Below are 15,426 nucleotides of genomic sequence, written 5' to 3'. Positions count from 1 at the left end.
GGTACATTGGGGGTGCTCCGCTCTGCCTGGTCACTGCTTCTATGGAAGCTCTATGGACGCTATGGCTGCCGACAGCCCGAGCTTCCACATGACCCGGGCATGAGCCCTGCTACCTCACTTTTAGCCTGGGTTTGAAACCCGGGCTACCCAGGGGAGGAGCACTGAGATCGGGAGTGATCCCATTGGTTCTCATGACCAGCCCTAGCTGGCCTACAACTCTCCTACCTGGGAAGGGCTGGTCGTGATAACAATCCCATGTTGTATATGCATTCAGGTATCTGTTACACATGTGTATGTTTTTGTGTGAACATGCGTTCATTTTAAAATTGACTCTGGGTGTAGGCCCTCTGAAATGCAGGATACAGACAGGAAGTATACTGCTATATGTTCAACATAATCTGTGATTAACTTTAAGTACAGATCTGTACATGCATCCAATGTCTACAGATTGAGCATACTGAGGCTGTTCTCACATGTGCAGCCTAACCGGATTAGGCTGTGCGTGAGAACTGATGGGCTAGGGCCCAGTCCTAGCGGGGCAGCACCACCTAGCCGCACTATTTTATCTAGCTGTTAGCCAAAGTTAAGGAAGTGAGCACTCCCTTACCCCCAGCTACTTGTTCGTGTGTGCGCACAGCAGGGATGTAGCTAGGGGAGAGGGGGCCCGTCTTCATCCCTCTCTCTGGTGGCCCCCCAGAGTGAGGGAGATAATGAAGAAGATTGGTGTAGCTGGAGGGCCCTCAGAAGCTGGGGGCTCATGTTCCTTGAACCCTTTCGCTCAATTATAGCTACGCCCCTGGCGCACGGGCTGCTTCCAGTCCAGTCACACTCAGAGACATGTGTCTGGAGCACCTGTCTCTCATGAGAACTCTCCAATGCATCGCACATGTAGGAGCCACACATGTGGGATCCATGGAGGCTGGGACAATGAATCCCAGCCTCAGATAAATCTACCCTTCTTTGCGCTGCACGGAGCAGGGCTGATTGTGTAGGAGCATGCTACACACTCCCACCAACAAAACTCTGATCGTCTGGTGGAAGGCAAAGTTTGGAAAGCCTTCCCCACCACCTGCCCGAGCGACAGATTGTGTGAATGGGCCCAATGTATGAATGAGGCTAATGTCTTGAGTGCATGATTTGTTTTTAGTTACAGGCAGGTATCGGCTGTGATTTAGGATTTTAGAACTGCAAGCCATGGAGCCACTCAACTAGTTCCATACACTCTTGTCCTTTGTATGTGTGTTTCTGTCATAAATCTGCTAGCTCTGCTAACCCAACAGGATTTACAACCCCCTTCAGCACTCCTCGGTGAGTTAACAGAAAGCAGCAGCGGAACTGCACGAGTGAAAAATAAAAGCCTCACAATGAAAAAACAGTAAATCCCCTGAACTGAACTAGGTACCCCCCTCTAACAATAATTGAGTAATAAGTGAACAGAAAACACAGAGCAAGGAATGAAAATAGCGAAGGACAACAGAAGCAAGGAATTAACAGAACAAAGCAGGAAAGCATAAACAAGGCAAACTGGAACTCGGACAAAGTTTTCAAATTTAATAGCACACCGTTTGCGGACCAGCGAAAGTTACAAACTGCACCTGAGCAATTGAGAGACTGTCAAATATATATGGCCCAAGAGAACCAGCAACCAATCGGGCTTCCCTGAGTCAGCACTTCGGCTTCCTCTCTAGTGATCTCCTGCACCTGCATGACTTCCACTGAGCCTCCCTCTTGAGCAGTCTTCTCGAGACAGGTGAAATCCCAGGCTCCTCCCCATCAGAAATCATGTCTGGCAGCTCCCCATCAGCAAATCCTCAGCTCCAGAGTCTGGTCTCCCTGCCAACTCCTGTTGCTGTGCCTCTGAGCCCTCACTAGCAGGCGAATACTCCCGTTCCTGCTCTGACTCTTCTGAGTCAGAAGTCCGAGCCATGACAGTTTCTTGAATGGCATCATGAAACATGATTTTTGAAACAGCAAATGAAACAAGATTTCCACATGAAACAAGATTTTTGAAACATGGAAAGCTGACTACATAGTTTGTGATAATGTCATGGGGATCTGTTACTCAAAGAAACAAAAACCAAAAACTTCCACTAGATGAACATACGCTTTGTGCGAGCTTAAAGGATCCTTTTGGGCCCTGACCATTTTATTTTTTTATTACATTTTTAGACTGCCTCATCCAAAGGCTCTGGGCGGGGCACAAGAAGTTTAAAAAACACAAAAGCAAACACTATTTAAAACACAATACTTAAAACAATATAAAAACAATTTTAAAACAATCCAGAACAATTTAAAACCAATTAAAATACTTAAGAACAATTTAAAAAGCTTGGAAGGCCAGGCCAAACAAGTAAGCTTTTAGGGCTCTCTTAAAGGCCAACAGCGAGCCTAAACTGTGGATATCTGCCAGGATATACCATGAGCCAGGAGCAGCTACAGAGAAGGCCTGGTTCCGAGTCGCTCCCAGACATACCGGTGGTAACTTGAGATGGACTTCTCCAGATGACCTCAGTGTGCGATGGGGATCATATAGAGGAATGTGCTCTCTAAGGTAGCCTGGACCCAAGCCATTCAGGACTTTAAAGGTCATAACCAGCACTTTGTATTTTGCCCGGAAACATATTGGCAGCCAGTGCAACTGTTTTAAGACAGGCATAATATGGTCTTTCCTGGTTACCCCAGAGACCAATCTGGCTGCCGCATTTTGAACTAACTGAAGTTTCTGAACTACATAAAAAGGCAGCCCCATATAGAGTGCATTGCAATAGTCAAGCCTGGAGATTACCATCTGAAGCGCAACTATTTTGAGATTGTTCTCTTCAAGGAATGGACGCAGCTGTCAAATCAGCCGAAGTTGATGGAAAGTGCTCCTGGCCACCAGAGATACCATGGTGAGGCCTGGATCCAAGAGCACTCCCAAGCTGTGTACCTGTTCTTCTGGGGGAGTGTTACCCCATCCAGCACAGGAGGCTCTAACTCATCCCCCAAATTCTGATCCCCACAATGAGCACCTGCGTCTTGCTTGGATTCAGCTTCAATTTGTTATCCTTCATCCAGCTCATTACTGCCATAGGCAGGCATTTAGGGAGTAAATGCCATTTGCTGCTGCTGATGATGATGATAATGATTGGCGATGGATGATGATGATGATGATGATCATGATGATAAGGAGAAATAGATTTGGTTTTCATCAGTATACTGATAACATCCTGCACCAAATCTCCTGATGACCTCACCCAGCAGTTTCATGTAGATGTTAAAAAGCATTGGTGACAGAATGGACAGGTTTATAAACAGATTCATTATAAGCAAGTTTACTTTGGGGTGTTTTGAGAAGCCTGCCTGTCACTAACACAACTGTAGTCACCCAGACTACTTTTGATTCGTTATCCTGAGATCACGTACCTTCGAGAAAGAGGGAGATAAGAGCATCCATCACAGACTAGAATTTAAAAAGCTTTATTGAAACTATATATTGGCAAGAAGAGTAACACATTTCGCTGGATTTTTCTCAGTAAGATAAACAGAAAGAGGAAATGAGTGCACAGGCAGACATCAGTAAAAGAAAAGAAAAAATCACTATTGTTTGAGTTGCATATGCCAGTCCTATATATGTTTGCACCAAAGTAAGTTCTGATAAGTTTATTGGGACTTTCTCCCAATAAAGTATATGTAGGATTGCAGCAGACTATCTGGTTTGCTGAAGCAGGAGCTTTTATAAGCAAAAGACATGATTTCTGATGGGGAGGAGCCTGGGATTTCACATAAACATAACATAAACATATAGCATAAGCAAGGCAAACTGGAACTCAGACAAAATTATGGAATTCAATAGCACACTGTTTGCGGACCAGCGAAAATTACAAACTGCACCTGAGCAAATTGAGAGACTGTCAAATATATATGGCTCAAGAGAACTAGCAGCCAATCGGGCTTCCCTGAGTCAGCACTTGTCATAGATGGACCACCATCTGGTTAAGTTTGGACTTACAACCACTTCCCACCTCCGCAGGGGCAAGGGGCCCATTAGAATGGTCCACCCGACGAGGTTATTGGATCCAGTAGGATTCCAAGAAGCCTTGGAGGGATTCAGTGTTGGCTCTGCTGGTGATCCTGTTGATGCCCTGGCTGAGAACTGGAACAACTTGCTCACCAGGGCACTAGACACAATTGCTCCTAAGTGTCCCCTCCGACCCACTTTAAAATTGGCCCCTTGGTATACAGAAGAGCTACAGGGGCTGAAGCGGCAAGGTAGGCGACTAGAGTGCAAGTGGAGAAAGACTTGACTTGAATCTGACAGATTATGACATGGAGCACATTTAAAGATCTATGCTCAGGCAATACGTGCGGCAAAGAAGCGGTCTTTTCTGCCCGTATTGCCTCTGTGAGTTCACATCCAGCGGAGTTGTTCAGGGTTGTGAGGGGACTAGTATCTGGCCGCCCCTCCCTTGAACAAGAATTTGGAGTCATCAGTTACCTGCTGTGATGTGTTTAAAGAGTTTTTCACAGATAAAATCTCTTGGATTCGGGCCGACTTAGATGGAGATTCCACAATTAATTTGATGTCTGAACTGGAGGTGACCAACTACTCCTATTATGTGATTCGGCTGGATTGTTTCAGTTTGTGACTCCTGAGGATGTGGACAAGCTGCTTGGGGCGATGAGGCCTACCACTTGTTCTCTTGACCCTTGTCCAACATGGCTTGTTCAGTCTAGCAGGCAGGCTGTAGTTGAAAGCCTGGTGGAAATCCTAAATGTTTCTCCGAGGGAGGGCAGGATGCCTCCTTGTCTTAAGGAGGCAATTATTAGACTTCTTCTAAAGAAGCCTGCATTAGATCCCCCAGAGTTGAGTAATTATAGGCCTGTTTCCAATCTCCCATGGCTGGGCAAGGTAATTGAGAGGATGGTGGCCTCTCAGCTCCAGGCAATCTTGGAGGAAACTGATTATCTAGACCCATTTCAAAGTGGTTTTTGGGTGGGCTATGGGGTGGAGACTGCCTTGATCGGCCTGATGGATTATCTCCATTTGAGAATTGACAGAGAGAGTGTGACTCTGTTGGTCCTTTGGGATCTCTCGGCAGCTTTCAATACTATCGACCATAGTATCCTTCTGGAACGTCTGAGGTGTTGAGGGTGGGAGGCACTGTTTTACAGTGGTTCCGCTCCTACCTCTCAGACAGATTTAAGACGGTGTCAACTGGAGATTGTTGCTCTTCGAAATCTGAGCTTGTATGGTGTCCCTCAAGGCTCCATACTTTCTCCAGTGCTTTTGAACATCTACATGAAACCGCTGGGGGAGATCATCAGGGGATTTGGAGCTGGGTGTTACCAGTACGCTGATGACACCCAGATATACTTCTCTATGTCAACTTCTTCAGGAGCCTGCATATCCTCCCTAAATGCCTGCCTGGAAGCAGTAATGGGCTGGATGAGGAAGAATAAACTGAAGTTGAATCCAGATAAGACAAGAGGTACTTATTGTGCAGGGTCAGAACTCTAGAGATGATTTTGATCTCCCTGTTCTAGATGGGGTCACACTTCCCCAAAAGGAACAGGTTCGCAGTCTGGGAGTACTTCTGGATCCACACCTCTCCCTGGTTTCTCAGGTTGAGGTGATGGCCAGGGGTGCTTTCTGTCAGCTTCGGCTGATACACCAGCCATGCCCTCAGCTGATACACCTGTTTCTCAAGATCAATGACCTCAAAACAGTGGTACATTTGTTGGTAACCTCCAGACTTGACTTCTGTAATGCGCTCTACGTGGGGCTGCCTTTGTATGTAGTCTGAAAACTTCAGTTGGTTCAGAATGCAGCAGCCAGGTTGGTCTCTGGGTCATCTCTGAGAGACCACATTACTCTTCTGTTGATGGAGCTACACTGGCTGCCAGTAGGTTTCCAGGCAAAATACAAAGTGCTAGTTATAATTTACAAAGCCCTAAATGGCTTAGGCCCTGGGTATTTAAGAGTGCACCTTCTTCGCTCTGAGCCCCACCGCCTATTGAGGTCACTTGAGGAGGTCCGTCTCCAGTTGCCCCCAACTTGTTTGGTGGCTATACAGAGACGGGCCTTCTCAGTTGCTGCTCCAAGATTGTGGAATGCGCTTCCTACTAAGATACGAGCCTCCCCACCTCTGGCAATTTTTAAAAAATTTCTGAAAACACATCATTGACCAGAAAAGAGAACATAAAGAATACAAATAACAATATCAATATAACAAATATAAATAAAATAAAATAATAAGATTATAATAACAATGGTAAAATATCCAGCTAAGGAATATTCATAACCTCCAAATGTATCCTACCCACAATGTAACAAAATTTGGCAACCTTCCACAATCTGGCTATGTTCTGTTCAGCTAAAAGACAAGATAAACATAAATTATCATCCAAATCTGGGTATAAAGCAAGTTCAGGGCAAATAAGCTCAAATCTAGCATCATTATAAAACTGGCAGTGTAAAAGAACAATGACCTTGTTCTTTTACTTGGGCCGTACTTTTACTTGGGCCGTACTTTCCACTTCTCCAGAACCACATGGGCACACCCGATCTTCCTGGGGTATACCATGGAACCTCCCTTCCAGCACTGCTGTGTGCAAAGCATTATAATTTCTGTTTTAATTGTTCATTGATTTTAATTGTGTTTTAATGTAAACCACCCTGAGCCTTTTGGAAGGGCAGTATAAATTTTTTAATAAATGAATGAATGAATGAATGTTTGTTTATTTTATTTCTATACCGCCCTTCCAAAAATGGCTTCCATGTGTGGGGCCCAGGGCGATTGCTGTTCTTGTCCTCTCTAAAAAGTCCTGGATGAGAGCCAATAAATTGAAGCTGGATCCTAATTAGACAGAGGAGCTCTGTTCAGGGCAGTGGTGTACACCCTGTTGCGCACAGGAATGCACTTCCCCTAGAGGCTCAGGTTCACAGCCTGATGCTGCTCATTAATTGAGCTCAAGTAGCATCCATGGTACAAAATGCCTTTTGCCAGCTAAGACTGATGCACCAGTGGTAGCCTTGCCATACAGAGATAGCTCTTGGCCCCAGTTTTCCAGGCTACTGTAATGATAGAAGACTGCCTAGAAATTATAGTTAGTTCAAAATACAGGCGCTAAGTTGCTAATGATGACCAGTCATTGGGAATATAACCCACCAGTGCTTAAAGAGCTTCACTGGCTCTTGTTCTATTTCTAAGCACAAATCAAAGAGCTGGTACCTACCTTTAAAGCCATACACAGCTTGAGCCTTGGGCAAACTGAACAAGTGTCTGCTCATACATCAACCTGCCTGTGCACTTAAATAATCGATAGAAGGCTTTCTGCAGGTGCTCATGCCATCTGAAGAGAGGCAAACAGCAAACAAGAAGAGGACTCCCCATTTTGGCACCTGCCTATTCAATGTATTCTCCAGGGAGACTCACCTGGTACTGACTCTTCTGTCATTTGAGTACCTAGCAAAGTTCTCTTTATTCGTCCAGACCTCGCATCATGCTTCTGGCGGCTAGCAAATTTTATGATGGTTTTATGCCGCTGATAATTTCTGCTTTTAAGATTGCCATTTTAGATTTGCTTATGTTATTGTAAAATATTTGATAAGTTGCTCTGTAAACAGCCATTTTGAATTACTGGGTAGAAATGTATGAATAAATAATTCCAGGCTTGACTCACACATTGTCCCTCATACTGATTTCATTATGATGGTACTGTTTTTGAAAAATATGACCTTGTATGAGCTATTGCTCTCATAGCACTATGATGAGTATATCTTAAGTGTCTAGACAGACATATTTAAGAGTCTGGGTCAGACATTGCTTATCCACCTTCCCTTCCCCCACCCCCACCCCTCATGTGTGATGAACAAAATGTTTAAAAAATGTAGTTGAATCAGGGGCTTAGTGGTTCATGCATCTGCATTATGTGCAAAGGAAAACCAGGAGGCAGACAATCAGGAGTTGGAAACGGCTACCTAAAAGACATTGGCACTGACACACCTAAGTACACTTGTACACAAATGGATTCTGAATTTGTTGTTTCTTAAGAAATCAGCTTTGTTGATCTGTTGTTTCTTAAGAAATCATACTGAAGCAGTGAAAAAGAAATGCACCAGGAATGATTAAGGGAAATATCTAAACTAAAACAAGTATAATGGAAAATTAATGTAAGAATGTCTTTGAGGCATCAGACCAATTATTAATGTAGTCTAGCATTCCCTGACAACAGTGGCTAATCGGAAACCTCTGTGAAGCCAAGGACATGCTGGGGGAAGCCATTCTGTGTTGCTCATCCCCAGTATCTGTTGTTCAAAAGGCACACTGCTTCTGAATAGGCAGATCCATTCAGGTGTCATAACTCAGAACCTCGAGCAGACTTATCCTCAAGGATAGATCTATAATTCTCTTCCAAAACCATTTAAGCCAGTAGCCGTCTCCACAACTGGTGGTAACACCACACTGTGTGAAGATATTATTCCTTTTGTCTTCCATGCAATATAACTTGATGGTCCCAAGTTCTACCAATATTTGTGTGAGAAATATTTATCTACTTTCTCTAAGGTATTTAATTTGTTAAACTCTGTCATGTGCCCCTGGCCATTTTTGTTCTTAACTAAGAAGGCCCAACTTCTTTAACCTATTAGGAAAGTCTTGAACTTTGCGATTCTTTTACTTATTGCTATCATATCCTTGTTGAGATTAGGGAATTAGAACTGTATGCAATATTCTTTGGTTACAATTGGCACAAAATTAATTATGCTTGATGGTCAAACTGGATATAATGTACATAGCAGTCACAGACGGGGGAGAGGGTGTGTGAGGGGGGAATCAGGACTGTGGCAAGCTAGGAAGGGCTTTTTAAACATTTGCCCCTGTGCTGCAGTCCTGATGAAAATGCCCACCCACACACACACACACACAGTTACTTGTAGGAATGTAGCAATACCAAATATATAATGGTGTTATAATACTTGCTGTTTTATTTTTTATTTATTTAGCAAATTTTTATACTGCCCAAAATTTACATCTCTGGGAGGTTTACAATAACAATACAATTAAAACAAAATTATCCCCAAAATTATTCCTAAAATACAGTTTCTTGCATTTACTTTATATTTATTTAGTATTTCTACACCAGTTCTCTGCCACCAAATCAGCATTTAATGTAATGTACAACATAAGATAAAAAATCAACATAAAATGTACACTCATGTATAAAAGCCAATGCACCCACAAATAAAGATTTAAAAAATCCTTATATGCCAGCAAAAAATTGAGAAACCTTCATGTAATGCTAAAGGAGATGGTGTTTTGACTGCTGTTCAAATCACCAAGAGAAAGGAGACTGGAATTGTGTTCCAAAGTGTGGGTGTCCCCTTAGAGGAGGTTGGGACGATTGGCCTGCCCTTCAGATCTCATTTCTGAGGATGCTGGGCCATGAAGCAACACAGTTATAAAATTACTAGAGAAGAACATGAGGTGTTTTTAAAATTATCACAGCATACCAAGCTCATGTTTCAATTAACTTCTGCTATAATCTGCTATCCTAGGTGTCCACAGCCAATTTCATCCTGATGAGCCTGTGTGTGAAGTTAGGATTTCTTTCCCCACAATGTGTATCACTGTATTTATTTTATCTAATTTCCCATTTTGTTGCCCAGTAGTCAAATTTCATTGAGGTCCAAACATGGATGAGTTGGTTCACACATACATGTTGAGTAACCATCTTCAACTGCAGATTAGTCAATGACAGATAACTGGTAGGTACGTATGTCAGCTAGCTCAATTAAAAAGCATGTTCTGCACACACCATAGATGCAGTGCCCTTGCATGGAGGATTCTAGTAAGGACCTTGTTTCCCACCAGCCTACATGCATACATGGGAAAGCAGCATAGGCAACAAGATCTTTGGGGGAATGAGAGCACTGTGTGCTCCTCCCATATTCTTATGGGAATAGGAATATGGGAGAAACTGATGCAGCCTCCTGGTTAACATTGTGCTAAACAAAACTGAGCGAGTGCAAGCAGATCACATGGCTATACAAGGTCACAAGGATGCTCAACATTGTGCTCTTGCACATAAGTTCCCTGCAAAATATGAGGAGTGCCACAGGTTGCACACCTTGTTATTGAAGCGCAAACATGTTTGTACTAGCACAGCACTAGTCTGGCAAGCAAAGCCCAGAATTGCTGCAACTAGTTGTGCAAGGAAATGTCCTTGCACAAGCGCTACATTACAGTGTCAGCCACTGTATTTTAAGTGATGAATGATTTGCGTATTGAAATCACTACCTTACACTACAGTTTTCAAGTGATGAACTTGCAGGTGTTATATAGTGCAGGCATAAACAAATAGCCTGGTTTATGCCTGGCCTGTTTTCTACTGCTTCTGTATTGTCTTTGGTCACTTTTGTTGATTAATTTTTATTTTAAGTTGTGCTTTTCAACTGATTGTTTTATAGATTATACTGTTAATTGTTTAAGGGATTTAAACTGGTTGTTTTCTTACCACATTGAACATTTGTGTGGAAAGGTAGAATATATGAAACAATATTGTTTAAAATGCACTTCATTAAACTATATGTGAGCTAACTGAAACTCTTTTGTAATTATTATTCTGCAGTATCAACTGGCATTTCTTTGCTAGTGTATTTGACTAATCCATAATTAGAAGCTCTCTATATAGAAATGAATGAGGTATAAGAGGAACCCACAGCTGAGTTTCAGCTTCTGGTAACCTAAATATAGCATTGGCTACTCAAGGAGTCAAATGTCTAACGTCCTGGAGCACCATGCCATGCAATTATGCCCCACTTATTGCTTCAAGGGAGGGGGGGATTAGATGCAGGATTGAGTAGTTGGAGAAAAATAAATCTTTCCCAAAGTTGTCATTTCAAGTTTGCTTCCTTTCCAGTTCTGTATAAAGCAAAGAATATTAAACAGAATTCATCTTAACATAGTCTGTGTTCTGTAATGCTAGTATAAACCAACTTTAAATTTGATTAGAGACGACCACAGAGAAAAATAAGGAATGAAATTCTTCCTTGCAAAGCAGAATCACTGGGTGAATTGAAATAACCAGGTTATTCATGGATAATTTCAATTATCACCCAATAGCCCAATTAGTCATTTGAACTTTTAACATTTGGTGACTCATTCAAGATGGTCTTTTCATAGTAGTTGCCAGTATACAGAGGCTGCCTATCTGATTAGATTATCAGGTGTCTGTGTTGCCAACAAATGGCCTGGACCCAGCCAGAGTATTTCCTCTCTTCCTGTGACATTTTACACGTTAACTTTACTTACAGCAATCTCTCTCAAGGTCCTTGGCTGCAGAAGAAGTTGTCTGCTTGCATGTAAGTATTCCTAATTGGCTAGATCTGCCTTTGTTATATAGGGATGGATTGCGATCAATGGAAATATGTTCAAATCTCTAACACCTTGGCCTAAGGAGTATGCTGAAGATCCACTTCCTCTGTTTCATAACCGATTCATATTCTTTTTCATGAATTATTGAGGTCAATGAAGTTACATCAGTGATATTATTTACCCCATTTAGTAAAGATCTCATGAAGGCTGCTACTCCTTCCCTAAAGTTTAGACTGCAAGTTCCTTAGGACGGGGCCCTTCCTTTGTTGCTAATGTTACCCTCTTCATGTGTCATTCACCCAAGTATAGCGTCCATGAAAGTGTACCTGTATGCCCTGTTGCTGCACTCTTTTAATCCCATCTCTCATTCTTTATGTTTGCAACATTTGACTGAAGAGACAGATGCTGTACTTGTGGAGAGATTTTTTCCTATTATTAGAATGGTAGGAAGCTCCAGAATTCTAGTTACAGGAAGAATATCTCTGTGACTACATTATTTGTCTCATCAGATGAATGCTGTGATCATGGAAAGTGAGAGTGGTGGTGACAGGTACACTTTAATAGATGCTGTACCGATATACAGTGTCAATGAGCAGAACACTATCTGGACAGGATCATTACTAGAGAGCCAGTATGGTATAGTGGTTAGAGTGTTGGACTAGACCAGGGAGACCTAAGTTCAAATTCCCATTCAGCCATTAAACTCACTGGGTGACTCTGGGCTAGTCGCATATCTCTCAGCCTAACCTATCTCACAGGGTTGTTGTGAGCATCAGCATAACCATGTACACTGCTCTGGGCTCCTTGAAGGAAGAGTGGGATATAAATAAATAAATAAATAAATTATTTTGTAAAGTTCAATGTATACTGATGGTACCAAAAGATATAGGAAGAGGAAGAACACTACACAGAAGGTCTCTAGGAATTTGGGTACTGCAACTAGAAGAGTAACGCAGCACAAATTGTACAGTGCAGAAGCTCTTTTGCAGAAGATAGGTAGAGACGAATATACTGTACAAGAGTGTTGTGATTAAGTTTCCCAAAGCACATGACACAAGAGTAAATATCCACTATTTAGCATTAGCAGTTTCTGCAGTACACTTTTAATTCTTTTCCACATTTTATGGAGAACCTTTAATACAACAAACCACACAAATTCTCTTCAGGCCTTCTGTATAATCTCTCTCATGTTTGCACATTTATCTACAAAGAAATGGAAAGTCTCTGCTGCTGATTTTTAAAAGTAACGTTACTACTTAACAGGGTGCCTTCTATTAACAAAAATAAGATAGGAGGAGCTCACAATCTAAAAGACTTTACCTCATGGTTTATTCATGGCTCTATGCCAAATAACCTAAATATATTATGCAGAGCCTATAGCCTCCAGAGAAAAAGGTAGGCTACCTTTTAAAAACCACAAAGATGTCAATGATTCACCGAGCAAGAGTGTATTGAAAGAAAAGACTTTCAAGACTAGAAGGGAATCGTTTAAGCTCTGACCCTTAAGAGATTTACAGTAGAGACTAGAATATTTGCAAGGCATAAACAGATGTAATAATCTCCCCCCACCACATATACACTTTAACTGGGATTTTAATCCTCTCCCAAGAGTGTAAGTAATGGCCTATTTTGTTTCTGTACACAAACAAGTTAACCACAGACCTAGCCCAGGGATACACCACATACTTCAGCTACATCAGACAAACAAAACTAACTCAGGTTACAGTCGAGCTCTATAATGAAACAACACCTGTAAAGTGAAAGAGACTGTGCCATTGGCTTCCTGGGGTTTGGCTTTACACAGAACATCTGCTGCACATAAAAATGTTTAATTAGCTGTTGAACTGAGTGTAACATGTCCCCCTCCCCCATCAGAACATTACATTTACCCTTTCTCTGCTCGTAGGGTTCAAGATGAAGGCAACTAAGCTCTCTATCAAGATGTAGGGGTCAACCTCCAGTTTCTCTCAGATCTGATCAAGTTACTTCTAATGTTTTGAACCATATTTTTCATGAGCGTGATCCCTCCCAAAGTGGCGACTTAAGTAAACTCTTCAGATTAATCTTTATTGTAATTGGCCATCTCAAGTGTGCATGTTTGCCAAAGATCCTGCACTGCCTGCCTTATGAAAGTGGATCTGTGAAATACGAGCACACTTGGATATAAAAATACACAAATGTGATCTTATATTTGTCTGTTCACACTTCCAAAATAAAAAACCTATTTATAAACTATTGAGAGCCACTTTCAGCACAGCAACCTGGTTGCCTTCCTCATTACAATAGTCACAGTATTCATGCTTGGATGCTCCAGCAAATGTGTCTGACCTTTAGCTGGGCTTATCCTGCACGGTTGCTCTTCCCATGTTCATGACAACTGCAACCCTTGCCACAATAAACTAGTTCATACTCCAAGGTTCCAGAACACATTTCACTACTCTTCTGAAACATTCATAAAATTAGACAATGTCCTGGTTACAGTTTTGGGGAGGAAAGGGAGAAACTCTTTTAAGAGTTAGTTTTATGGACTAGTAGTTGCAACACTATAGGTTCAATATCTAGTGGCAGTAGGCCAGTGCTGCTGGGCACATGAATTGCTTTCCCCTAGTTTCTTGCACCAAATCCCCAAGCTATCTTTTGAACTTTGAGGGGAGCCCAAAGAACATTTGAGGGGGATTCGGGAGAGGCACCTCACAAAATGCCAAATCCATGAAAACATCAGGTTCATGTGTGGAGCGCATACCCTCTGGATTACATCTACAGATGTATGTGAATGTATTTATTTATTTTTACATTTATATCCCACTCTTTCTCCAAGGAGCCCAGAGCAGTACACATGGTTATTCTTATCCTCACAACAACCCTGTGAGGTAGGTTAGGCTGAGAGAGAAGTGACTTGCCTAGAGCCACCCACTGAGTTTTGTGGTTGAATGGGGATTTGAACTCTGGTCTCTCCCTGGTCCTAGTCCAACACTCTAACCACTACAAATACTGCCTTAACCATGCACTAGCTATTCCAGTTATACAAACTTGTCCATATTAGCAAACATTGACAGAAAAAAACTACTTAGGAGGCAATATTTCCTTTTTCATAACTACATTGCTCAAAACTCCATTATAATACAGAAAGAGAGAGATCGAGCTCCACAGAGAAGGTACATTCACCAGGAACCCAGTTCTTCAATAACAAAGAGATGTCTATCTAGATTTGAGGCTCTTTACTATTCAGTGATTTAAGGGTCCAACACACATCATTCCAAAAACAAATTATATACAATATACAAATGATAGCAATCAAATTTTAAACATTTCTTTCTGCATACTTGCTCTTTGCTCTCCTGATAGAACAAAATTGTGCCACACCATAAGAAGCCCTCTTTGGACTCAAATAATTGCAACAACAACTGATTAGCAGGTTTCAGATCTTCCCTTATTGAGCACGGTACCCAAGCAGAAGGGGCAGCCCAAGGTAGTGGCAGTTGTTTTGTTTGCTTTTTTGTGGAGGGTGTGATCATCTTGATTGATTTCAGTTTGGTTTCTGTCCCAAGGCTGGAACTGGAACTGCTTTGGATACTGCCAAAGGGGAAAAGACAGGGGGACTGCAATGCTGTTGGTTCTCCTAGACCTTTCAAGGACCTTTAACACTCTCAGTCTTGGTTTCACCTGGATCAGCTGTCTGGAATGTTGGCATGCTGATAAGGCCCAAATCCTACTGATATTATATGAATTATTATATGAACTGGATATTGTATGAATTGGATTTATATGAGTTATTGGTGCACATGCGTGTGCAGGGAAGAAAAATGCTGAATCATCCCTGCTGAGCTTTCTAGCTCAGGCTTCTCCTAAAACTTTCCTGTAATTTTTGGTAGGTTCTAAAGGCTGTTACCACCACCTGTTTATCGACAGAGTTTGACCCTGACCCCCCCTCCCGGGGGCTTGGGTGGAAATCCCAGGGAAAACTCTCTTTCTTTTGCTATTGGAAAAGTATATAAAAACCTTCCAAGTGCAAGTCTACACATGGAGAGGAAACTGATAGCTGTTGATTACCTGAGGCGTGTTGCACCAG

The 15,426-nt window shown here is 42.1% G+C and overlaps 1 protein-coding gene across 1 annotated transcript in view; it reads right to left on the bottom strand.

Annotated features, from left to right (window-relative positions):
• VGLL4 (vestigial like family member 4) overlaps positions 1 to 15,426 on the bottom strand; it is a 160,887-nt gene extending 145,461 nt beyond the window's left edge. The window contains exon 1 of the mRNA XM_053299031.1: positions 15,408 to 15,426. The gene's annotated coding sequence lies outside the window, so the exon portion shown is untranslated. The remainder of the gene's footprint in view (positions 1 to 15,407) is intronic.

This window comes from Hemicordylus capensis, chromosome 2 (genome assembly GCF_027244095.1).
Source record: "Hemicordylus capensis ecotype Gifberg chromosome 2, rHemCap1.1.pri, whole genome shotgun sequence".
Classification (NCBI taxonomy): Eukaryota; Metazoa; Chordata; class Lepidosauria; order Squamata; family Cordylidae; genus Hemicordylus; species Hemicordylus capensis.
Note: the sequence above shows the minus strand (reverse complement) of the source record. Positions and strands in the feature narration are given on the sequence as shown.